This window comes from Sinohyriopsis cumingii, chromosome 7 (assembly GCF_028554795.1).
Source record: "Sinohyriopsis cumingii isolate HCF-2022 chromosome 7, ASM2855479v2, whole genome shotgun sequence".
Lineage (NCBI taxonomy): Eukaryota > Metazoa > Mollusca > Bivalvia > Unionida > Unionidae > Sinohyriopsis > Sinohyriopsis cumingii.
In genome coordinates this window covers 88,018,163-88,045,081 of record NC_142967.1, presented here as the reverse complement: position 1 = coordinate 88,045,081, position 26,919 = coordinate 88,018,163, and the positions used below count along the sequence as shown (strand labels likewise).

The window sequence follows — 26,919 nt, the reverse complement described above, 5'->3', positions numbered from 1 at the left end:
AATACAGTAAGTCCCTTGTTTTTACATTATCAATTTGTATTCAATGAAAATATATTATTTGTTGAATGTTACAAAGCTTGTTGTTACACACACACACACACTCATATATATATATATATATATATATATATATATATATATATATATATATATATATATATATATATATATATATATATATATATATATATATATATATATATATATATATATATATATATATATATATATATATATATATATATATATATATGAGTGTGTGTGTGTGTGTGTGTGTGTGTGTGTGTGTAAATCTCATTTTCATTGAAGAAATCGGCAACGGGATGAAGAACTTTTTTTGGTGTTTTACTCACTCGTGGAATCGAATGGCCATGTCATGTCGTATCCATTTAAGATCACCAACGAAACATCAGTAAACTAGGACTAATTAAATAATCACGGGAAGCTAAAATATGGAAACGATCACAGTTTGTCCAGCGTTTGTGTTCAAAATAACTCACTAGCTTCAAGCTGTGCACATATTCCGGCACGAGGCCCCTGCAGCATTCATAAGCTTCTGTGTAAGCGAGTTGGACGCATGTGCCACGGATTCATAAGGGGATTGGAACCCACGTAATAGTACATGAGGACCCTCAAATGTCATAAATCTAGCTGGGAACGACTTGCGTTTTACAACATATGCATTCAGACGTGAAATGCGCAAATCATGAAGAAAACAAACCCATCCACAACCACTCTAATACAAAAAAGAAAAGTAAAGAACGTTTGCGTTAAGAGAGCACCAAGAGTTCTTGTAACGTTCTGACTTACAGTGTAACCATGACTTACAATATAACCATGACTTACAGTGTAACCATGACTTACAGTGTAACCATGACTTACAGTGTAACCATGACTTACAGTATAACCTTGACTTACAGTTTAACCATGACTTACAATAAAAACATGATGTAAAATAAAACTGTAACTTACAATAGAACCATGACTTACAATATAACTGTGACTTAAAATATAAGCGTGACTTACAGTATAACCATGACTTACAATATAACCATGACTTATAGTGTAACCATGACTTACAGTATAACCACGACTTACAGTATAACCACGACTTACAGTATAACCACGACTTACAGTGTAACCTTGTCTTACATTGTAACCATGACTTACAATAAAACCATTACCTAAAATATAACTATGACTTAAAATATAAGCGTGACTTACAGTGTAACCATGACTTACAATATAACCATGACTTACAGTGTAACCATGACTTACAGTATAACCACGACTTACAGTGTAACCATGACTTACAGTATAACCACGACTTACAGTGTAACCTTGTCTTACAGTGTAACCATGACTTACAGTATAATCACGACTTACAGTATAATCATGACTTACAATGTAACCATGACTTACAATATAACCATTACCTAAAATAAAACTGTGACTTACTATAGAACCATGATTTACAATATAACTATGATTTACAATAGAATCATGACTTACAGTGTAACCATGATTTACAATATAATCATGACCTACAGTGTAACCATGACTTATAGTGTAACCATGACTACAGTATAACCATGACTTACATTATAACCACGACTTACAGTGTAACCTTGTCTTACAGTGTAATCATGACTTACAGTATAATCACGACTTAAAGTATAATCATGACTTACAATGTAACCATGACTTACAATATAATCATTACCTAAAATAAAACTGTGACTTACTATAGAACCATGACTTACAATATAACTATGACTTACAATAGAATCATGACTTACAGTGTAACCATGATTTACAATATAACCATGACTTACAGTGTAAACATAACTTACAGTGTAACCATGACTTACAGTGTAACCTTGACTTACAGTCTAACCATGACTTACAGTGTAACATTGACTTACAGTGTAACCATGGCTTACAGTGTAACCATGACTTGCAATATAACCATGACTTACATTATGACCATGACTTACAGTGCAACCATGACTTACAATATAATCATGACTTACAGTGTAACCATGACTTATAGTGTAACCATGACTACAGTATAACCATGACTTACAGTGTAAGCTTGACTTACAATATGACCATGACGTAAAATAAAACTGACTTACAAAAAAAACAACATGATTTACAATATAGCCATGACTAACAATATAACCATGAAATAACCATGACGTAAAATAAAACTGTGACTTACATTATCACCATGACTTACATTATTACCATGACTTACACTATTACCATGACTTACAGTGTAACTATGATTAACAATAGAACCATGACATGCAAGATAACTATGACTTGCAATATAAGCATGACTTACAATATAACCATGACTTACAATATAACCATGACGTAAAATAAAACTGTGACTTACAACAGGACCATGACTTATAATATAACTATGACTCACAATAGAATCATGACATACAGTATAACCATGACTTACAATACAACAATGACTTACATTATTAATATGACTTACATTATTACCATGACTTACAATACAACAATGACTTACCTTATTAATATGACTTACATTATTACCATGACTTACATTATAATCATGACTTACATTATTATTATGACTTACATTATTACCATGATTTGCAATACAACCATGACTTACATTATTACCATGACTTACAGTTTAACCATGACATGCAGTGTAACTATGACTTACAATAGAATCATCAATAGAATCATGACTTACAGTGTAACCATGACGTGAAATAAAATTGTGACTTACAACAGAACCGTGACTTATCATATAAATATGACTCACAATAACATCATGACTTACAGTATTTCCATGACTTGCATTATTACCATGACTAGCAATATAACCATGACGTAACATAAAACTGTGACTTACATTATTACCATGACTTACAGTTTAACCATGACTTACAGTGTAACTATGACTTACAATATAATCATGACTTAAACCATGACGTGAAAAAAAATTGTGACTTACAACAGAACCGTGACTTATAATATAAATATGACTCACAATAACATCATGACTTACAGTATTTCCATGACTTACATTATTACCATGACTTACAATATAACCATGACTTACAATATAACCATGACTAACAATATAACCATGACGTAACATAAAACTGTGACTTACATTATTAGCATGACTTACATTATTACCATGATTTACAATACATCATGACTTACAATATTACCATGACTTACATTATTACCATGACCTATAATACAACCATGACTTATATTATTACTTTGAATTATAATATAACAATGACTTACATTATTATCATGACTTTTAATATAACCATGACTTACATTATTACCATGACATAACATTATTACCATGACTTATATTACATCCATGACTTACATTATGATCATGACTTACATTATTACCATGACTTACAATACATCCATGACTTACATTTTTTCCATAACTTACATTATTTCCATGACTTACATTATAATCATGACTTGCATTATAATCATGACTTACATTATAATCATGACTTACAATACATCCATGACTTACATTATTACCATAACTTACATTATTTCCATGACTTACATTATAATCATGACTTACTTTATTACCATGACTTACAATACATCCATGACATACATTACTTCCATGACTTCATTTATTACCATAACTTACATTATAATCATAACTTACATTATTTCCATGACTTACATTATTACCATGACTTACTTTATAATCAGGATTTACATTATTTCCATGACTTACATTATTACCATGACTTACATTATTACAATGACATAATATTACCATGACTTATAATAGAACCATGACTTACAATACAACCATGACGTACATTATTACTATGACTTACATTGTAACCATGACCCAATGTCAAGATGCCTAAAAACATCTTATTGTTTAATAGTATTGGAAGAAATGTACTCAAATGCTTGTTTATTCTAACATCCACGAACATACAAGAAACATGTTTATCACAAGTAAATGAGTTATTTGTATGAAAATGGCTAAGGTTGTTGAAACGAGCGTGGTCGAGCTGTAGATTGATTGTTTGCAAACCATTAACTGTTAACGTGCGTAAGCCAGCAGTAATACAATAACCGCTTCTTCTATTAGAAATGTCTACCATTGTTATTGTTGGGGTTTTTTACACTTGATGTAAGCCGACATCATTTTTAAGGTGAGCATAAGATCGAATTCTGTCCAGTTTGCATTTTGTGCGGAGATTTTTTTTTTGGGGGGGGGGGGGGGGCGCTTATGCATTTCATTGAATTATAGTATTTCATTCTGCATTTGATATCATCTATACCTTTGCAAATTTTAGTGTCAATATTTTTCTTCGTTTAAGCAAAGGGCAAGCATAACACTGCATTGTATCCTCTAACCAACATATTTACAAGACCATGTGTTGTTTTGTTTATCCTCTCCAAAACAAAGAAACAAAAAGCCCCACAGTAAAGCAAATATAAAACATCACAAAATTCCAGCTTTCTTTACAGATGCTTTCGTGAGTTTATTTAACTCCTACATATTTAGGATATATACGAATTGGAAATATTAAAAACTTAAAAACTGCATTCAACAACGAATTCAGTTTTATTTGAATTAGCATGATCGGCTCAATATTGACTTTTATTTCTAGACAGATGATCGTGCTACTCAAGAGTCAACCTCTTCAAAACAACATGTTCAATTATTATAAACGACAGTGGGGCCCCAGGCGGTCGAGTGGCCCTCGCCTTTAGTCATCGCTCCCACATCTCGCCCCTGTCCGCGTGAGTTCGAGTTCTCGGCTCGACCAGGGTGGGTGTGGGTATGTGAGAAAGATTGCCAGTATTTACCAGTGGGTCAGTGTTTTTCCACGGGGTCTTCCAGGGTTTAATTTCGCCTAAAGTGTTTCTTTTATGTTTAATTCTCGACAAATATTCGTTGGGAAAAGTGGATCAAACTGTCAAAGAACTCTATGAATATCTGCATTCTCTTCATATATCTCGTTAGCTGTGTTCTCGTATTAAATAGTTCGACAACTCTATAAAACGAATTCGTCCCCAAATTGTCGTGTTACTTAAAATCTCATTCAGTAAAATCTAGTGGAACCATGTGCTTTAGGCAAAATATCTATTCACTTCTTGATTTTAACTATATTAAGCTGTAACGTGGTATATTAAAAAGAACATACAAGAGAATCTTTTGTAATGGTAAAAATTGTGTCGAGATTATTTCGCAGTACATTATGTCATGGCCAGCGTGACAAGTAGCCATTAGATTTTTTATGTATGGGCTACACTCCCAATAAATTGCTGACTGCGAGGGATGGGATCTGCTCTGTTTGGGACACGAACCAAATATTAATTAGAATCCGTTCGACAAATGTCAGATATAAATGTCAGTGTAAGGTCATGTAGCAGACAATGATAGAGTTGAGACAAACAAAAGCAACACTGTGGGGAAATCTTGGGCCATTTGAAACAGGTGTCATAGAATGATGTTTTCCAGAACAGTTAATAATAAAGGCGAATTAGAGAAGATTGTTCTGACTTCGATGGGAGTGTTGCAATTGTTTGGCGGTTACTGAAACTAATACTGATTGGCTAAGATAAAAAGGGGGTATGTGATCCTTGACGGAATTAAAGGTTTTAAGTCAATCTCCTTCGTGAAATTAGACAGCCTATGTTTCTGAGACAAACCAGAATTTAGCTCCGGAAAATAATAACTATTCTTGTTAGACTGTACGAGAGACGTGTTTCGGGAATCTGAGGACACGAAGAGAGAGAGAGAGAGAGAGAGAGAGAGAGAGAGAGAGAGAGAGAGAGAGTTAGCTACATAGTAAGAATGAGTTTCAATAAAGTGCAAGGTTAGTCTCAATTGTATATAGTATGTTCATTGTTATAAGTTTGCAATTATTTGATAAATTTATTCATTTTAAGTTCATACTTCAATTTTTCCTTGAGTTAATATAATAATCCGCATTCGTGGTCTGGAATATTATATGATTCCCGTATTGTAAGAATGTCCTACAATATTTTGTTTCGTATAAATGAGTTCGTATTTAATGCTATGTATGTTATAGAAATCATATGGTGTACTGATTTCATGCTTTTCTTCTGATGCGAATTGTGAGAAGTAAATTTTCTGTCTTAAATGAAATGTATCTGGTATGCTAAGCATTAATTTGGCTATGTCTACTTCAGTGAATCTCTAATTAGCAAAACAATGTACTTAGGACCAGGAGTGATGTCCATTAATTTATTTGTGTAACTAAGTTATGAATTCTTTTCAACCAAGAATCGATAGTAATGCTACATTAGGAATGTGTGTCGAGTTATGTCATCAGCTGGTGATTTACAGCCCACAGTGGCGCAGTAATGGTTATCAAAGAGGTATAATTCTGTCATGTTCCAGAGGAATGCGAGTAGCCGCTAACAAGACATATATTTATGATGGTAGGGTGTGTGCTCAGTATTTGGTTTCGAACTGACCATATTTGAATATTTATGTTGATCTGCGATAAGACAATATAATATCTGTCGTAAAAGAGTGGGAATATTGTTGATCCCGAGAGAATAAAAACCTGACACGTGTTTAGGTTGGGTATCATATTTTTATTTGAAGGAAAAATAGCTTCATATTTGTACATCACAGTGGAAAAGAGAGAGAGACAGACAGACATAGACAGAGACAGACAGACAGACAGAGAGATTGTTGTTGTTGTTGTTGTTCTCGTTGTTGTATGGTTTAGCGCCATTTTTCAGCACACGATAGGCTATACATGGCGGCCAGTATTAATGGTGGAGGAAGAATCCTGGAAATCCCCGGAAAGAACAACCGATCCTCGAGAAGCTACTGGCAAGCTTTCTCACGTACCCACATTGGCCGAATCCGAGATTCGAACCCACGCAGACAAAGGTGAGATGGCAGTGATCCATAACGGAGAGAGCTTTAGACCACTCGGCCACTCGGGGCCCCGAGAGAGAGAGAGAGAGACAGAGAGAGAGACAGAGAGAGAGAGAGAGAGAGAGACAGAGACAGAGAGAGCGAGAAGGAAAAGAAATACGGCACGTCGACTTATCATCAACAGAGAGTTGGAAAAGACCGGAAGCAGTCAGCTGATGCTGATATGCCGGGAATTTGAATTCGATCAGTAACTCGATTATATGATAAAATTTGTATTATCGGTGTAACACGATGGCTAATTGAATTTTGGTATAAATGTTATATCTCTATTTCTAAGAGAAAGTGAATAATTGAAATATCATATCCAATTTCATTTTGTTTATGTAATTGATTAAATTGTTATTTTTACTTAAGGAACTCGTGCTGTTCTATTCTATATATCTTATAGATATATGTTATTCATTTCATTAATTTCATATTTTATTTTCTTGTGTACTCTATCCGGGTAATAACACAGCGGTCGATGATCTAGCAAATGATAAACAAAAATCCATAACTAGTTGGGATCACATCGCCGCCTACGTGACACCTTGCATGCAGATAATGAAATTATGTCACCCACGTGATGTCGTAATGTGCACGCCATGGGCAATCGCGAAACTAAAATCTATTACCTAATTCATAAAATATAATCTGATATTATCGAGTCAAATAATAAAATCGATAATAAGCTTTGATAATCATGAATGCTGCCTAATAGGCGATAAATGAAAGAATGTTTTATCAACCATTAGGATGTCTTCGGGCATTCTGGTTGTAATTACGTACGTAGAATGTATCATACTTATTACACAAATGTATTTACCTTATGGCGCTTTTGTCATATCAAATTAGCATATATCGATGTAGCTATGGCACGAAATAAAGGATCGGACTGCACGATAATACTAGGTTTTACTGATCTCAGATTGTTACAGATAATTAGTTGATACCAGACTGACAAAAAGCTAACATAATACGCTGACTGTTATTGAAGATGTCCCAGGATAATTGATCGGTTGGAAAGTTTTCTCTAATTGACTGTCGATAAAAGTTTTGCAGTTGTTCATGAATTCAGTCCAACAGCTATGTTTCAAAATATATATCATCGCGGACGGAAATGTGCCACTTCAAAGTACATTAAAGATGAGGCATGTGTGGTGATACTTTCGAAGGCACACAAATGAATTTCCACGACGTGCCTGTGTTGTACGGGAACACACTCCAAATAGTGGTACACAGCTGAGATCACAATGTGCTTTCTTTCATCATGCTAGGTAATGCGCTATAGAAGGTTGATTTCGTTACTGCGAAAGAATAAACAAAAGCATTGTTTGACCCAGTTATCTCTAAGGTATTTTACTTACTACAATCAAAACCATGTATTATATACGTAGAAATCTCCGAAAATATTCATCTCTGGATAGTATTTTCATTTTCTGGTGATTCCCGTATAAATCAGAACTTTGATAACATAAAAGCTGTACAAAAGGTTCAACACAATTTTATAGAAACAACTTTGAGGTCTCTGATCATAGCCAATGTTTTGGGCCGAACTGATGACAGGCTGATTTATGATTATAACTTACATGATCCAGTGCAAGAGCATCGATGTAAACTGTTTAGCATCGTTTTCTGTTATTATGACCATGGACTCTAGATTTCAAACTAACTGGCAGAATCTTAGCGTCTCAGACTTCAAGGACTGGTATATTCTCGTCTCTTATTGTTACATGCTACGACGAACAAGCATTTTCGTCTTTCTTAAGAAAGAAACGAGGATGTTTTAAATAAAGCTTTCTCCTTGGAAGTATTTTGGCGCTTGCAACCAGAAACCTGTTTCAGACAAAATCATGACTAGGGACGTTTTGGCGACTTTGGTTTGCCTAGTTTTAAGCCCGATTCCTTTCCTGTTTATATTAAATAAGGTTACCAACAGACCCGAATGCAATATAAAGAATGTACAAATTTTCTGGTCACATGGCCAAACACATGAACGTTGTTTGTTTAAATAAACATCCACTTATCCATATGTTTAATATATTTCCAAATAAAAAATATTTCGAATGATATTTTAGAAGAAAATGCAAAATGCTTTGGCGTTGCAAAACAGATAAAACAGATGAAATGCATAAATAAAACTGCAGGTAACGATTTTTCGATCTCTATTTCTGATACACAGGTTATATTTTCCTTTGAAGAGATACAAGGGCCAGAGGTTGGGAGAAATTGTTATTTCCTTTATTGTTGTTAATCTAGTGTTGCATGTATCTTGAAATCAGTCATTTTCCCCACCAGGAAATGATGTGTGAGGCTTGACGTAGCGTTATCTTACTTTCAAAAACATTTCTGTTGGCATTTTCATCACATTTAATCGATCGATTTGCATATTTGTACTGTTTATGTCATGCAGACCTGTTTTTGTTAACATCTGTTTTTTTCATAAAAAGATGATGATGATGATGATGATGATGATGATGATGATTATCGGTTTGCCCCTAGCCCCACTCATAATGAGAGTATTTGTCTATTACAAATACAGAACATGCAATATTAGACTCTAAGGAAAGCTGATTTTGTTCTTGATTGAGATATATCGGCAACCATTACGGAACCTAATTGTTTGTTGTTCTCCGTTCTTTTGATTTTTGAAAGAGAAGACCATAAAATTTGACCCTCTTGGGGCACCATGCCCCCTGCCTAGCAACATTTGTATGTTTTATGTTCGATAAATGCATAATTTTATCGTATTAAAACTATCTATTACTCGATAAATGCATAATTTTATCGTATTAAAACTATTTATTACTCGATAAATGCATAATTTTATCGTATTAAAACTATCTATTACTCGATAACTTTTCCTGATCTCGCCATAAATCAGCTGCAAGTTATTGTTGTATCATGATCCACTGACACACATATGTCATGTTTATTTCGTCCTTAAACAGCATGTACTCGTGTACTCAATGTCGATTTTAGCAACTAATGGTCCTTAAATATCAGGTACTCAGGTACTCCTTGTCGATTTTTGCAACTAATGGTCCTTAAATATCAGGTACTCAGGTACTCCTTGTCAATTGTAGCAATTAATGGTAATACTTGTGCAACTTAAATCAGACTTATCTGGTTCATATCCTGATGGTATAAAGTCATATTACCCTGTATACACAGGTAGCATATAAACCTGACAACATGAAGTCATATTACTCTGTATACACAGGTAGAATATAAACCTGACAACATAAAATCATATTACTCTGTATACACAGGTAGAATATAAACCTGACAACATGAAGTCATATTACTCTGTATACACAGGTAGAATATAAACCTGACAACATGAAGTCATATTACTCTGTATACACAGGTAGAATATAAACCTGACAACATGAAGTCATATTACTCTGTATACACAGGTAACACATAAAGGTGACAACATGAAGTCATATTACTCTGTATACACAGGTAACACATAAAGGTGACAACATGAAGTCATATTACTCTGTATACACAGGTAACACATAAAGGTGACAACATGAAGTCATATTACTCTGTATACACAGGTAACACATAAAGGTGACAACATAAAGTCATATTATTCTGTATACACAGGTGGTACATAAAGCGAAAAACAACAACAAGAAGTCATATACCTCTGTATACACAAGTAGCATATAAACCTGACAACAATGGTCACGTAAATTTTGGCGGCCTCTTTGTCTTCTTTATACATCGTTGAATGCTGTAAAAACAAGAACAGCCGCCTTCACTTTCAGTGTGAAATTCATGTTCGTTGACAACATACAGTCATCAAGTGAAATAAAAATTTCATCAGGGCGCCCACTCACGGCAATCTGCGTTAACCAAAGTAACACTATATGGGTAATATAAAGAAGCAATGCGTATTTGAAACTAAAGCACTCAATTAATGTGAAAGATGAACTAGGTGGCCTTAGAGGCGTACACAATCGAATAGTTTATATGAATACAGGGATATCCATACGGTCTGCCTTAGAGGCGTACACAATGGAATAGTTTATATGAATACCGGGATAACCTTACGGTCTTCCTAATTGGATTTAAGTTAATACAGAACATGCATACCATCGCCTGAGTATGTATGTATGGATGGATGGTTGGATGGATGGATGGATGTGCGTACGTGAAACGATCGTTTGTTTTAGCAACAAGTAGTATGTACCTGAAAAGAACGAGACCACGATTAAACTAATAATAACTATTATTTATATATTTAAGCTTCCTCTACGCGCAAATAAATAAATCCATAGAGAACTTTCAAGTAACCCCGATTCCAAGTCAGACAATATATTCATTAAAAGCAAGAAATGTACAATGTTTGCAACAACAGAAACACATACCTGATGACCCTTCTGGTTGTTGTTGTTGTTGTTGTTGCGGGGTTTAAAGCCATTTTTCAGCACACGATAGGCTATGCATGGCGGCCAGTATTAATGGTGGAGGAAGAACCGGGGAAAACCCCGGGAAGAACTACCGACCCACGAGAAGCTACTGCCAAGCTTTCTCACATACCCACATTGGCCGAATCAGAGCCTCGAACCCACGCAGACAGAGGTGAGATGGCAGTGATCCGTACCGGAGAGCGCTTTAGACCACTCGGCCACTCGGGGCCCCGACCCTTCTGGTAATACTATGCTTTGCCATGGACCATAAGTCGCAGGATTTATTATTCGACAACTTTAATTATGTACTATAAATTAATTGATAATATAGTTTTATTTCAGTCATTTGGGTTTATGATGTTTACATTTAATTATTTAAATTCGGTGGCTAGCTCGTGTCATAGTAAACGTACACGTAGAATAAGTGTAAAATTTCATTCATAAATCATGGTTGATTGCCAAGCTCAGCAACTATTGTAGTAAATAACGCCAAGTATTAATTTGAATCGGGGTCACATGATACAGGTGGGTTTTTATGTAGAGATATCATGCACGCCCTAGTTGCTGACTGACTGAATAATCTGTGACGGTCAGGACATGACTATTAAGTATTTCACAATTTTGTGATTTAACTGTTCAATAATCATTTTTAGTGATTCAGATTTTGTTGATTTGATGCGCGCATAGAGACTATATAAAAGAATTAAAGCACCATATCAGGATTCTTCAGTTATATGCATTTTTGCAAGAGTCGTGAGAGAAAATCGTGATTTATTTATAATATGTTCGTTGAACTTGCAGAGTGGGAATCTTTTTTTTTCTAAAACAGACAATACATTGAGTATTATGTGAAATTATTCAAGGAACTTTTAAATAATTCAGTCAGATTATTTTAAAGTTTAAAGTGATATTCTATTTTAACAGGATTACAAAGAAGAAAAGAAATTTAGATTTAGACCTGTGATTCTTCACTGGCATATAAGCTCATCAGAACCTCGATTCGGAATACCTTTGCATAGTTTTTGGAATGAAGTGGAACTGATAGTACAATTCAGGATAATATTAAATTAATTAATACAGTGTAAATTATCATCCTTGTAAGCTATTTAAATCTGATCTCGTAGAAAGTTTATCGTATTTTTGAACCTTATTGCTTGTTTGCAGATACGCCTTTGTTGGCCGTGCACAGTCAAGGTGAAGTTTTATACGCTTGCAAAATGCACAGTGGAGAGAATGCTGGCATACCTCTATGTTACTTTCATGTACTGTGGCTGAAATTTCTTCAGATATTGTACTAGTGAAAATTGTACAAGACCTAAATATACAGCTAATTAAAACTGATCCCTTGTACTAAAATGGCAGCCTGAATTAGTCTAAAGTACACTAACTTTAGCAGTAAATAAAATAGGGAAAATTAATTTTCCCAGACTCGACATCACAAGCTTCTGAAAATGCAATGAATGAATTACCAAAAAAATAAAATATACAAAAATTATCTGTTCCTTTTTTTTACAGTTTACCTCTGAAGTTCAGGAAGTGAAAATGACCAAGCGGAGCTAGCAGTTTTGGGAAAGGTGCACATCTGAAGTAAGACCAAACTGTATATTCTATAACCCATATTACACTCATCAAACACCAAATTCGCGTGACTACGATCAGCAGTTAAGAGTTCTGAACAAAGAATTGGATAAATTACATTTTATTGCTAAATAAAGGAGTCGCACTATAAATTAAGTAAAATTTACCAGTTGCGGTGATAGTTGTGGACACCGGAGAGAAGAATAAATGATGGAGAAAAGTGATGAGAGAAAATAAAAATATACGAGATGTATAGAATGTTCATACAATATCAAAATGGCTGAAGGGCAAAGTATAGCTTCCGACCATAATGAGAGAGCAATGGGTGTGGATACCTTAAAGTGTACTGTAACAACGCAAGGGGACTCCCTTAACCAAGCGATGTAAAACCCTGGCGCGATTCCGCTAAATGTCATAAGTCCCTAAATTCCGAAGACTTCCATACAACTATCGCTGTAAACTGGAAAGTCCAACGTGTCTATTCTATAAGTAATTTTACTCTAATTAATACAAGACCACAGATCGCACAACTTCTTAACTGTCTATCAATCGCACAGCTGATTGGTTTCTCTTTATTAACTTTCCGTCACATACCGTCAGCATTGCACGCCGTAAAACTATACAACATTCCCTAGTACAGGGAACTATTTTTACTACGCCACCTTAAGCCAGTCGAATCATGGGTTTAAGCCACATTTCATCTGTAAAATTGCATCACATTTATCACAATGGCCACAATAAACGGCGCCTACCGACGACGGAAAAGTCCCTTCTCGTTTATTCCACTGTGTAATTTACCAGTCTCCAATAATAAATACTGCACCTGGAGTCACACAACCAATGTACACCATTTGATTTTAAACCATGGCATCGTGAAAACTCGCTAACACTTCACTCCGTGACGTTTGCTCCTAGTAATTGGCTAATTATATCGGTCTGAGGAATATCTCATCAGGACCGACTTCCCATAATTAAATAAGTAATCACAAACATCTAAGAAATTCTTAAAACGGAGCGCTATAAACAAATGTGCATACTCCAAATTTATTACAGTACCAAGGACGTAAGTTAACTGTAGATCCTTCTATAAGCATCGCAAATTAAAATCCCTATGAAAATTCTCAAATCTAATTCAGAGGAGAGATTGAGTGAGGAGCACAGAAATGATAAAGCGAAACAGTCTTGAAAAGAAAAGCGTTTCAACAAAATCAGCCGAATAAAGAAAGTAAAAGTGATTGTACACAATCTGGCGGACCAAAGTGAACGAGGGAAACTATCCACCCTGTTCGTATCCGTACCACGTGACTTACGGACATATAAATAGGTACTGAAAATATTGTTAGAATAGTAGCAAACATATACATTTAGATAGCTTATATATATATATATATATATATATATATATATATATATATATATATATATATATATATATATATATATATATATATATATATATATATATATATATATATATAAAATTCACTGACAGCTATCTTGCTTATTTATCACTGTAACATCTGTATACGTTGTACAGACCCAAGCCAGAATTTGTTTAAAATTTCGTTCATTAGCTGCCTAAATATTTTCCGTTTTATGTTTAAATTTAGTTTTCTAAAATTAATATTTTATTTTAAAACATTCCATTAAACTTTAACATATAATTTATTTTATATTTTATATTATTTTGTATTGGAATTGAGTTTGTATTGCAATGAAAATGCATATAGTTAAGGAATGTATAGCAAATTTAGTTTTGGGATCTGAAAAGTACGTGGCCAAAACTTGCACCCTGTGGAACACCATCACTACACACTTTATGACAGTTGTCACACACCTTGTTTGCTATGAAAATCAAAACGACTTCGTGCGTAAAGTAGAAATAGGTGTAGCATGCAAGAACGAGAATCTGAGTAAATATTGGTCATAAATAAGTTGGCCTGATAGGACTCACGTCACAATTGTTACTTCTGCCGGTTAACTATTAAAAGAACTTCACCATAAGTTGTTCTGTAAAGAGAATTTAGATAAATATATATGATTTTAATGTTTGTAAAAAATTTAAAAGTACTGATAATTATTTAGGAAAAATAATCGTATACCGAGCCCATATACGACATCGATATCAATGATAGCTAGAGATGAAATTCAGTTTGTAACATTCCACATCCATCCGGACGGGTACCTAACCGTCTTTGATGCTTATTTTCAAGGTTTATTATTGCATATAAAATGTGGATTCTTAATGTGGTGATGATATTGCACAATTTGCCAATGAGGCGTTGGACCGACTGACAGCGGATGCTAATATTGACAGTATATCATTCCAATTATTGATGAAAATATGCGTGGAGATGGTGTTAACAAACCCTCGTATGTACTGAAATATAATCTTGTGAGGGTCAAATAGAAATCGACTATTGGGACTATCCTGATGTACCAGTGTCAGCTTGAAGCATGCATGAAATTGTTGGATTAGCACGCGAGAAAGCCCGCTTGCTGACTGCACAGCAATGAGTTGATTTCACAGACAAATCAACCCCGGCTGCTTTCTCGTTGATTATATTGAACCAATATTGACAACACCAAGAAGAGAAAAACCTCGACTGTTATTAAACGCGTACTTATATGTTTGTGCAAGAGTTCTTGGGCAGAAGCAAGTATAATAGTTTCTTACACCAATCAATGGCGTAATCAGTATAGTTCGATGTGACCTTTGTACAGGGCCCTCTGAATGCCTATTTAAGTATTGCCCAGGTATATATTTTCTATGATTGCAAAGCAGTTGTACAGGTGAAAAAAAAGGTGCATTTTGTATGTGCGAGTTGCATCTGAACAGGGTCAGTATGTCGAGCAATAATACTTCGCGATCACATTATTAACTGAAGCAATATAATATACCCTCAAAATCACCGACGCGAAAATAATTAAAGCGGAAAATAGCTGCGATATAAAACCGCGGTGAACCGTTTTCTTTGTAAAATACGTGTGTGCGTTGTATATGCATTAGCGGAGAGCAGCAGGGAAGTTCTACAGACCCCCTGGCACAGACTAAATTAATCCTTCCAGACAAACTTTCTCCGTAGAAGCCTCAGATTTCAAAAATAACGCCTCCTACGCAAAATAATCCGCAAAATTTCAACCCAAAGTGCATTTTCAGGCATAAAAAAAACAGCATTTTTTTGGGGGGGGTATTGTAAAATTTATTTGCCGTAATTGAATTTGGGTTGTAATTTTATGAGTAAATCTGATCAAGACCGATTCGATACCTACTACGCGGATCATGAAGATTAATCGTGACAAATCCGTGCGGTGTCGCTTGAGCGTGACTAAAGAAATTTTTAAACTTATTTATATCCATGTCGCCATTGCACCAAGTTTGATGGATATTCCTTAGCGTGTGAGTATCAACGCCATTAAAAACTGATAAAATATTACAATTATCTCTAATTACCTTCGGAATTTGCGTATATCGCTGCGTCACGTAAATCACATCGGTGTTCTTATGTCGGCCGCGCGAGAATATCCTGGCCGGATTAGTTTGTTTGTCCAGCATCACATCATCAAAAACAACAAGATTATTAGTATCGCCGTCTAAACTTTCCACTGATGGAGCTTCATTTATGTCCGTGATAAATTCTATTGTGCCATCCTCAGTATTATCGCTAAATTCCTTTAGTACTTTATAACATCGTTGATCATCTACGGACGGTGCAATCAAATACAATTTGTCCCATTTTAACCATCTCATTATCAAATTTAGCAACAATTGTGTTTTTCCAGAACCAGATGGTCCGATGATTATCATTCTAATCGAATTCGGTAATGCCTCGGTGTGCTTTACTTGCTCGCGTTTTTTCGTGGCTGAAAAATCAATTACATTCATGTTATTAGAATATTATGGATTCATATTGTGTTAAGTGTCGCACTCGAACTGCTACGATAAATCCAATCGAAGTCGTTACACGCAACAACAGAAATGCAATCAAGGGAGAATGCGCGGTTTGTGGAACAATTAAGTTTAGATTTGTAAAAAAAAAAGTAGAACCGGAGGAGACATCGCAACCTCCTTAACAAATCTACCTGGAGCTCCCTGGGCGAAATATCCCGGAGAAAAACATTTACCAGGATATAATTACTGCGGACCTGGTACAAGGCTAGATATAAGACTTAACGATAATAATCAACCAAATCCTGGCGAGGATCCAGTAAACGCTATCGATAACGCATGCTACTATCACGATCTTGCATATCGCAGCGGAGATTTACAACAAAGACATCTTGCTGATATTAAATTAATTCACGCAATAGATGCTATTCCTGATAAAAATTTCAAAGAGAAATTGGCAACTTGGTTGATAAAAGGAGCAATGAAAGGTAAATTAGTACTAGGTGCTGGTAATTTATAATGGAGCAAATATATTATTCTCCGCGAGGATTCTGGAAGGGAAAATCAGCAATAGCCAAACTTGCTAAGGCAGCAAAAGTAAAGCAATCTGTCGCTGAATCGTGGCTATCGAGGCAAGCAGTTTGGCAAATTTATCTTCCTCCGCCTAAGAAAATATCATATGCGAGTTTCTCTGTCAGCGTCCCTAATGAAGTCCATCAGGCTGATCTTATGTTTCTTCCTTACGATACCGTTGACGGAGTTATATACAAATATGTTCTGACGGTTGTTGATATTGCTAGCAGATACAAGGAAGCGGAACCGTTATCGAATAAAACAGCAACAGATATTGCTAAGGCGTTTAGCGAAATTTATTCACGATCTCCATTAACATGGCCGAAGCTTCTCCAGGTTGATCCAGGTCGAGAATTTCTTGGCGCGGTTACTTCACTGATGAAAAAGAATAATGTTAAAATCCGTCGCGGTATTGTAGGTGTTCATCACAATCAAGCTATCGTTGAGAGATTCAATAAAACTCTTGCAGAACGATTATTCGGATATCAGTACGCGAGAGAATTTATTCAAGATAAACGATCTCGCGATTGGGTAACAAGATTACCTCACGTAATTAACGCGCTAAATAACGAAGTAACACGAACAATATCAATGAAACCCGCAACTGCAATTACAAAGACAAAAATACCACTAAAGCGAGATTCTACTATTCCATCTGTGCTAGGTAGCGTTATTGTAAGGTATTTGTATAAAGAAGGAGAAGCCGAAGGTGGCAGAAAAAGAGCAACCGATCCAAACTGGAGTGTTACAACACATAAAATATCGGCTGTAACAAGATCATCAGGAAGGCCAGCGATTTATTTTCTAGATTCACTAGCGCCACAACGCGGATTTACCAAAGAAGAATTACAAATAATACCAAAGGATACTCAATTACCACCATCGTCGTTAATGTGAAATTTAATCCTACCTAACTGAGATAATTTTCTTACTCGAGACACGGCCAGATAAACTAAATTTGACCAGGAAATTCTATCATCGACAATCCAAACTTGGCCATCTACTGTTAATCCCTGTGACGAGTGAATCGTTGCTGCGTATCCGAGTTTCCATGGCGATCTTTCTGCGTTTATTGCATCATTGACAAGATTAATATCGACGAAAATAATATCGTTTAAAACTAATATTTTTTCTTCTCCACATGGCAAAATAACATTGATATTTTGTTTCCTAGTATCAGTTGGCCTATAGCACAACGGAACCTGCAACGTTGGAAATTTCTCACAGTGAAGCTTAAATAGTATTTCTTGAATAACATCGCGAACAATTTTTCTGCTAGCAACGATCAAATGATCTGGACGCCACAAATTTAGAAAAAGATCCATCGAAGTTTCGTCGATTATTTTTCTCATCACATCGCATTGAAACTTATTAGGTTGCAATCGAATCATTTTTTTAAACTCAGTTAGTAAAATATCATTAGATCTATAATCAGCATCAATCTCTTCATAATAATCTACAAAATTTCTAAGCCACCTGTGAGGAGATTCACCATCAATAGGATCAGGTTGCCCATGATCGCCGCACATTATTACAGCGGTATTTTTTTCTTCTAGCCAACCCAGGAATAATTTTAACACAACTAAATTTACCGTGCAAATTTCATCAAATATTATAATCTTGTTGATATATTTATTTCCCATTCGAGCTGAATCCCACAATCCACCGCTGTACTTGAAATAACTATGATAAGTACAAGAACTAACGCCACGTTGTTTTATTTCTCGCGCTAATCTATGAGTTGGAGTCAACACGATCATATCAGAGTTTGAAAATAAGTTTATTGCTCGTGTTGTTTTACCACTACCGCCAGGACCATTTAGGTAAACGAATTTGTTTCGTGAAATTGGATCAAACACTGATACTGCTGTTGATACTTCATCGCATTTATCTTTGTGAAATTTATCACAATCTTCCACATCCGCGTCTTCGCAATAATCTAGAATATCCTCGTTCTTTATTCTCCAGGTTCCCCAATCTCCATTGGCGATTAAATTTTCTAATCTACACTGATATTTTTTATCAATATAAAATGAATCCGTTGCAACCCTTACCGCGATATCAGAAAATTTATTTATCATCGACAGCAAATTAATACTCACATAAGCGAGCATCGATGATCTTAAATGAGTATACTGCGCGGATTCTCCATCGAGATAAGTGATCACTGTACCCAATTTTTCTCCATCAATAATAATATTTTCTCTGTTGCAAAATATTCCACGAGACACTGTATCAGCAATAATAAAATCCATCTCAGCATCATTGATAAATAACCTAGCGTGTCTGTGTTTATGATCAACTGATCCTCCTTGAGTAAATTTACCAATTATTTTTCTTCCAATATCTTTCGCGTTCTCACAATCTGTCGGCAACCACACCTCGGTCTGCTTTCTATACGATATAATCGCTTCACTTACCGTCAGCGATATTAACATCGACGAATCCAACATAAATCTCAACAATACCGTAGGGACCCATCTGCGTTGAGATAAATGCCGACCAAACCAAATATAACAAATTTTATGCAAATTTTCAGCAAGTTCGAATGAAGTAACATGAGCGAATCCTGTCATGACAAAATCAGGTAACGGTCCGTTAATTGCAACTCTAGTCATCTCGTTGGTGGGATGGCCAAATTTAGCAAAGTAATCTGCACAATCGCCATACCCAAGGAAACTTCCAGGATAGCATGCGCTCATATCAACGGAAATCATATCTTCGAAATAATATTTGGTATTCCATAATCCTCCATGGCCGTATTCGATACAACTAAGTTGAATATCATTGAGAAATTCATTTCTTGTAGGTTTCCACGAATTTCTTTCTCTAGCAGCGTGAGCAGCAACAGACGAAATGGTAAAGCAATTTGTCAGTAACTGATCTGGATTAGACGAATACTTCTCCGCGATATTTTTCATCGCTTCGTGTAATATTTCATCTCGGTAAATATCTCCGCGTGGTAAGATAAATTGATCGTATCTTTCTTCGCTAGAAAATAACCAAATCGATATTGGATCGGACTTGGCTAATAGTTTGATATATCTAAACATTGCATCGGAACTATCTTTGGATTCCACGGGATAAAACTTAACAACACGATCTCGCGGAAATATCATTACCGACTGACTCCACGCATGTGAATTATGATCAACAATTTCGATTGGTGTTCCTCGAGAATTATACGGCGATGAATATAATATTTCACCCGATAGTGTTTTAACCGTAATAGGAAATTTAAGTTTCTTACTTAACGCAGCAACATCATCGATTGATGCGCCATCAGTAACTGTCTTTGCCCATGAATTAATTTTATCCAATCTCAATTGAGTCAGACCAGATCCGCGACGGGCATTCCTCATATGCTCGATAACTCGCTCAGCAACGCAATTTATCATCGGCGATTCCCTCATCGCAGGTAGATTTTTCACATCAGGATTATTATTCAGCCGATAAATTCCATAGACAACAGCACTAGAAGGATACGCCCTAGCATAATAAGGACCATCAATCCCCAGCAGCAATCCTGGTTTTGAATTTTTATCAAAAACGACATTTTTCTTACCGCCACGTACTGGATCTCGTTTATCGCGAATAATCCAAGTGTCATCGGGCATTTGTGCAATAAATTTTATTCCAAAGATAAATCGCTCATCTTTGTGTTCAGATTTTATATGATCGATTATCTTTTTTGCTCGCTCCAAATTCATCGTAGCATTAACGAAGTTAGTTTTCCAAGTTGACCAAGTATGAATCGCTCCATCATCGAAAAATTCCTTCTTCGCACTATCAACTTCAGGAATGATATATTCTGCCTCATCAAGATCAAATAAATCCATTATTATATTTTAGACAAATATCTAAATATAATGAAGCAATGCGCGTGGATAACAGTTGGATCAACAAAATCATGTAACAAATCCTGCAGAGGTGAATATTGTGGCGCTCATATATACGAAATTCGACGAGGTAACAAAGGACCACAACGATGTTTAGTTTGCCAAGTTGGTATTCGAGGAAAAACAAGATTATGTTTCTCTTGTGGAGGAAAAAAATATCGTGAGTTACGGAGATATTATGAAAAAAGATCCTCCTCAGTGATAAAATGCGAAGAAGATTATATTAATCGTTTCAAAGCAAATTTCGATTTAAACAAAGAGAATATCATATATGGAAATGAAATCAGCGATTCCCATGAGTGAATATAAATCGCATCCCATCATCGAAGGTTACGAAGCATCTGAGGATGGTAATGTCAGAAACATCAAAACAAAGAAACGTGTTGGTAGTATTTGTAATTCGGGATATCTCAAATTTACAGTCCATAAAAGAAATGAAAGAACAGAATGTTATTCGAATCATAGATTTGTGTTCGAGTGTTATTACGGACCAATAGATATCGGACTTGTTATTGACCACATTGACGGTAATAAACTTAACAATAAACTTTCCAATCTGCGCGCGGTAACCCAGAGTGAAAATTGTAGGGTTGGTAATAACCGTGGATTTCCTAATTATTCGAGGACTGTTAAATCAGTGAATCAAACAACAGGTGAGGAAATCGCGTTTACATCGATGTCTGCAGCAGCAAAACATTTCGTTATTGACTCGCATTCAGTAAAACGAGTGGCAGAAGGAAAATACAACGCAACATTTTCTTATGATGCTGATTCGTGGATCAAATTCTCCTATGTACCAATAATATTTGATTCGGAGAGTGACGAAGAATAATTGAATATCTCCGCAAAACAAAAAAAAAAGATTAATTTTGAAAATTTCCCTGGATTTTATTTATTTTTTTCGCCCATTTTTTCCTGGGAGATAGATTTAACAAATTCACTTGCGATTTAAAAATCAGAGATTCTCACGATTTCACCAAAAGATTGATACTTACAGTTTCTCCGCGTATATCAAGTAAATTTCCTTTTTGATCCGTTAGTTTGAAATTTATTCTTGTCAATAATCGATTATGACATCGCAGGTAAAACGGATTCATTGGTTCTTTTATTATCAAGTAACCGGGAGATGCGCTAGGTGAAAATGAATATAAAATAAAACCCTGATGGGCTTGATTTGACTCTGACGCATCAGTATTATAACTACCCTCGACAACATCCGCGTGAAGATAAATCGCGATAACTTCCGTTATATTAACGATACCCGGCGATATATGTCGTCCAAGTTTGGAAGGATCATTATTGTGTTTAAGAATCAATTCTGAATGTATTTTTTTGGTCCATGAAGCATATAATTTCGGAAATAAATCATCAATGGTATCAGTGACGGATTTTCTCATCGCATCAAAATCAGAATTAGGAAATTTGAAATTTGGCAGTGTTTCCTCGGTTAATTCAAATACTCTCATGAATTTTTGTTTCTCACCCGAGTTCTTGATCAACTCGAATTTGCTGATAGGAAGAACATAGTCGGCAATTGATATATCGTCGACTATCGCCCGAATAAACATATCATGATAATATTCAATATCATTCGCGAGTTGATTTAAAATTTTCACGTGCTTTATAATTTCGCTACATGAACCAGATTTATTTAGGATGCATTCATGAAATGATCCGCGCAATAAATTTAATTGTAATTCGTGTTCTTGAATAAACTCGTCTAGTGTTCTTCTTACCAAGATACCGTCTATGGGGGCTATTATCCTGTTAATGTGGGTAGCGTCGAAGATTTTCACATCTGGGGGGATTTTAGGAAGAGGCAGCCATGAGAGAATTCTTTCGTTAATAAAAGTGAAAGCGAATATTACTAGGTTAATTTTGTGGTTATTCATGAGATTGATGGCGCTGTGGATCAGAGGCTTGTGTTTGATATCTCCATACCATCCTTCGTTGGTTGTAAAATCTTCCTTTTTTGGTTCCGGTAGTTCTGGAAGGGTTTCATCATACCAACCTGGAATAATAACATCCGATTTCTTTGGTTTTATCAGAGGTGCGACCTCGGGCCAACCTAATATATTCCTGATCGATGATTGGTAAATATCAACAATATACGGCGATTTTACTTCGATGATCGATGACAATGTTGGTTCGTGCGCAGATATCTTTATGCCCGGTTTAGCATCGCCGGTTAAATTTGATATTCTAGTGGTAAACTCATTATTCAGCTGATCAATTTCGTAACTGCCCGTTGGTATACCAACGACGATCCAATCGGGTGTTCCATCGGGTTTATTTTTATTTGCAAAAACAAGTGAATTATTTGGCATCAAATTACCAAATGATTTCGATCTAACATTAGGCCAGCTATTGTAGACGCGCAATTGTGTTAATGCAATTTCGTTAACGCTAATTGGTGTTGAAAAATTAATACTAAACTCGGGTTTCTTTGAACTTAGCGATATTAACGTTGTTGTCGGCGGCGTCGTGTTTGTCACGATCTGGGCTAACTCGGACATTATTAATATTCATTTGTTCAATCTCCGAGTAAATACTAATCATTGAAGAAAATTCTAGATCGGATATAATACCATCGTTGAGACTTTCAGAAAGTAACAATGATAACTTCGAGTACGCATCATTGATCTTAGCAAGTTTATTTTTGTACGATGATAATTTCTCACTTGTGCACGATGATATTTTTTTCGCGATGATATTAAGAACACCCGCGATTGCTGTTGTTGACGAGATTATTATTGTTGCTACGATTGGCGCTATCATTGTTACCGCGGATAGAATTATTCCTGCACCAGCGACCACAGCTGATACCGCGTAAACAGCAACATCAATGATAACTAATTTGCGCTGGTATTTATTTATTTTTGTTTGATAATCGTCAAGTTGTTTTCGCAACGAATCCTGCCATGATCTCGCCTGATTGTAACGGTAATCCGATGCTGTCATTTATTAGTATCTTACAATAACAATTGCGGAATTACTGCCTATATTCGGATAAAAATTCGAAAATTGCAAAATAATTCACCGGTCCCATGGTGGTTCTATCTGGCGGTTCTAGCGTGAATGTTGGATTGCCATATTCACTTAACGAAATAATAAAAAATCCAGGGCAGAATTCATAAATTTTATTATTCTGATCCGGTTGTACCTTAAATTTTATATCGGAGATAATATGTGCTCGATATACGCCAGCAATTGGCGCGGTAAAGCTAAATGTGTCATTCTGGGGTGTCCAGGTAAGATTATTTATGGTTAACACAAATGTTAGATTGCATCGTATAATTCTGTCTATCAAATGATCTGGCACATAAAATTTCGCCAATCTTGGGATATTCAATGACGATATTTTTGTGTTGATATTGTTAATTTTTGTGGTTGTTTCGATAATTTCCCTACCTAATTGCTTTACGTCAGTGGCGTGACCAGTTTTATCGGCGGATTGATCAATCTTTGCTATTGCAGCAAGAAGTTTCGTGTTTAAATCTCGAATTTCTCCATCGTACGTTGATATATCTAACTTTTGACTCGCTAATTCACGTACCACGTTAATTTCATCGTTGATGGATTTTATTTGTACTTGCATCGCGTTAATCCCCCTGGTAAATTCAGGAACAACAACATTACCGAGTTTAATAATTTCCTCGTTGATTTTTTTGTTGAGATCGTCGGTGGATGGTTTCTGACCCATCGAGATATTTACTTCGTTAATTTTGGCAAGAATATTAGTAATTTCCTCGTTGATTTTTTTTATTTTTTTGTTGAGATCGTCATCGGCTTTCTTATTTGCTAGTTCGTTTGCGGCGGAGGAAGTATCACTGGATGTTTTTATATTCTCGTCAAATTTTTTGCTAAATTTATCTAAAATATCGTCAAGTTTTTTAAGATCGTTATTTAGTTTGTTAAGTCTTTTTGTCATTCTATCCTGAAGATCGTCGTGTAATGCTTTATCGGCCTTCAGGGGTAACTTTGCTATAATATCGGCGATATCAGCAACAGATTTTAATACCATCTCCGATTGGCGAGTAAATTGACTAATATGATCGCGGTATTCGTCTCGCTTGATTATATCAGTTATTTTAACGTTGCTAGTTTGTAATCGCCCTTCTGTATTTTGAAATACAGCAACTTCGCCAGGATCAACTTCTGACAGCGATAAAAGATTGTTAATATCGCTCTTGGTTGCAAACTTTGATGTATCGATGTCGACTGCATCTTTTTTTTCTTTCCTAAAGAGAGACCTACCGTAAATGTCAACCATGATATTTATCTACGGTATATTCAAATAAAATTTTGCGAAAAGGACGAGATGATTTTGAAATTGCATCAAGGACATTAATTGTCTCCCGGCCGCATATTGGTGGATCTACTAGTGTTTGTGTTGGAAGTGTTGAATACCAAACCGGAAGTTTTAATTTTGACACGTATTTGATAAATTCATTTGGCGGTGCTAATCCGTATGAGTCGAAGTAAATAACTTCGCGAGGATTAATCGCATACGCAACCCAGTGAGTGCCAGGACCGGAATTTTTATCAAGATTTATTATTCCTGTTTCGGTGGGATTTGGTTTATCTGGTAGTTGATCTCGCATAAATACGCCTCTGAAAAATTTTATTTTCTTTTTTTTTGCTTCACTGATTAAATCTAAATTTGAGGCTGGTAGGATCGACTTAGACCGGATCCGTACGGGGGTCGTCTTAGATAAAGGCCGGATCCTTGTTGCGGCTGCATCAATTTTGCTAGAAGAGAGAAGGGGGAGATAAATCCTCCCTTTTTTTTACGATATCCTCTTCCAACAACTTTTCCTGCTATTGCGGAACCTATCCCACCAAGTGCACCTAATCCTAATGCTTTTCCACCTGCTATTAACGCGGGTATAAGCGCAGCCAATGGAAAAATACCACCTACTTTGATCATATCTCTGATTGCTCCTATCGAGAGATTCAGGCGAATACCAGTATTTGCTGATCTGGCTCTGGTGAAATGTCCGTGTTGATTTTTAGTTAACGATAGTTTGTTAGGTCCACCGTGAAGTTGATTACTTTTTAAGGTTAAACTTAAACCTCGTCGCGCTGTTGTTGCTGCATGAAGTTTTTTCACCTGACCCGGGGTCAGAGTTACGCTGACGTGATCGTATGGCATATTAATAATCACTTAATCTAAATTTAGAATTTATTACATGTTCTCTACGGGTGCATCGATGACTCTCATTCTACCACTGATACCCTCCAGGATCATTGTTCTATCACTGAGAATAACCGCGATTGCTCTTGCATTTCCTCCTCCTGTGTTAATTCTTGCTTTGAAATGAATATCGACGACCGACTGCTTTACCAAATCGAGATGTTCCAAAGAAAAATAATAGATGGGATAGAGAGTATTAAAATCTAGTTGTGATATTTGCAATCCGGTATCAATATTTTGATCGCGGCCCATGAAACTTAACAATCGATGATACGCGCGTGCCGTGGAATTGGTGACATAATCGATGGCTATTTCCTCGGTTGGCTCCTGTTGGCCGTTTATTCTCAATGAAACGTTTGTTGCCTCGAGTCGATCGAATATCATATGGCTATGCA

At 35.7% G+C, this 26,919-nt stretch overlaps 1 protein-coding gene across 1 annotated transcript in view; it reads right to left on the bottom strand.

Annotated features, from left to right (window-relative positions):
* Nucleotides 1-26,919, bottom strand: part of LOC149795675 (prolactin-releasing peptide receptor-like) — a 187,041-nt gene that overhangs the window by 10,105 nt on the left and 150,017 nt on the right. Inside the window, exon 3 of the transcript XR_016422387.1 lies at nucleotides 10,648-10,709. The gene's annotated coding sequence lies outside the window, so the exon portion shown is untranslated. The remainder of the gene's footprint in view (nucleotides 1-10,647; nucleotides 10,710-26,919) is intronic.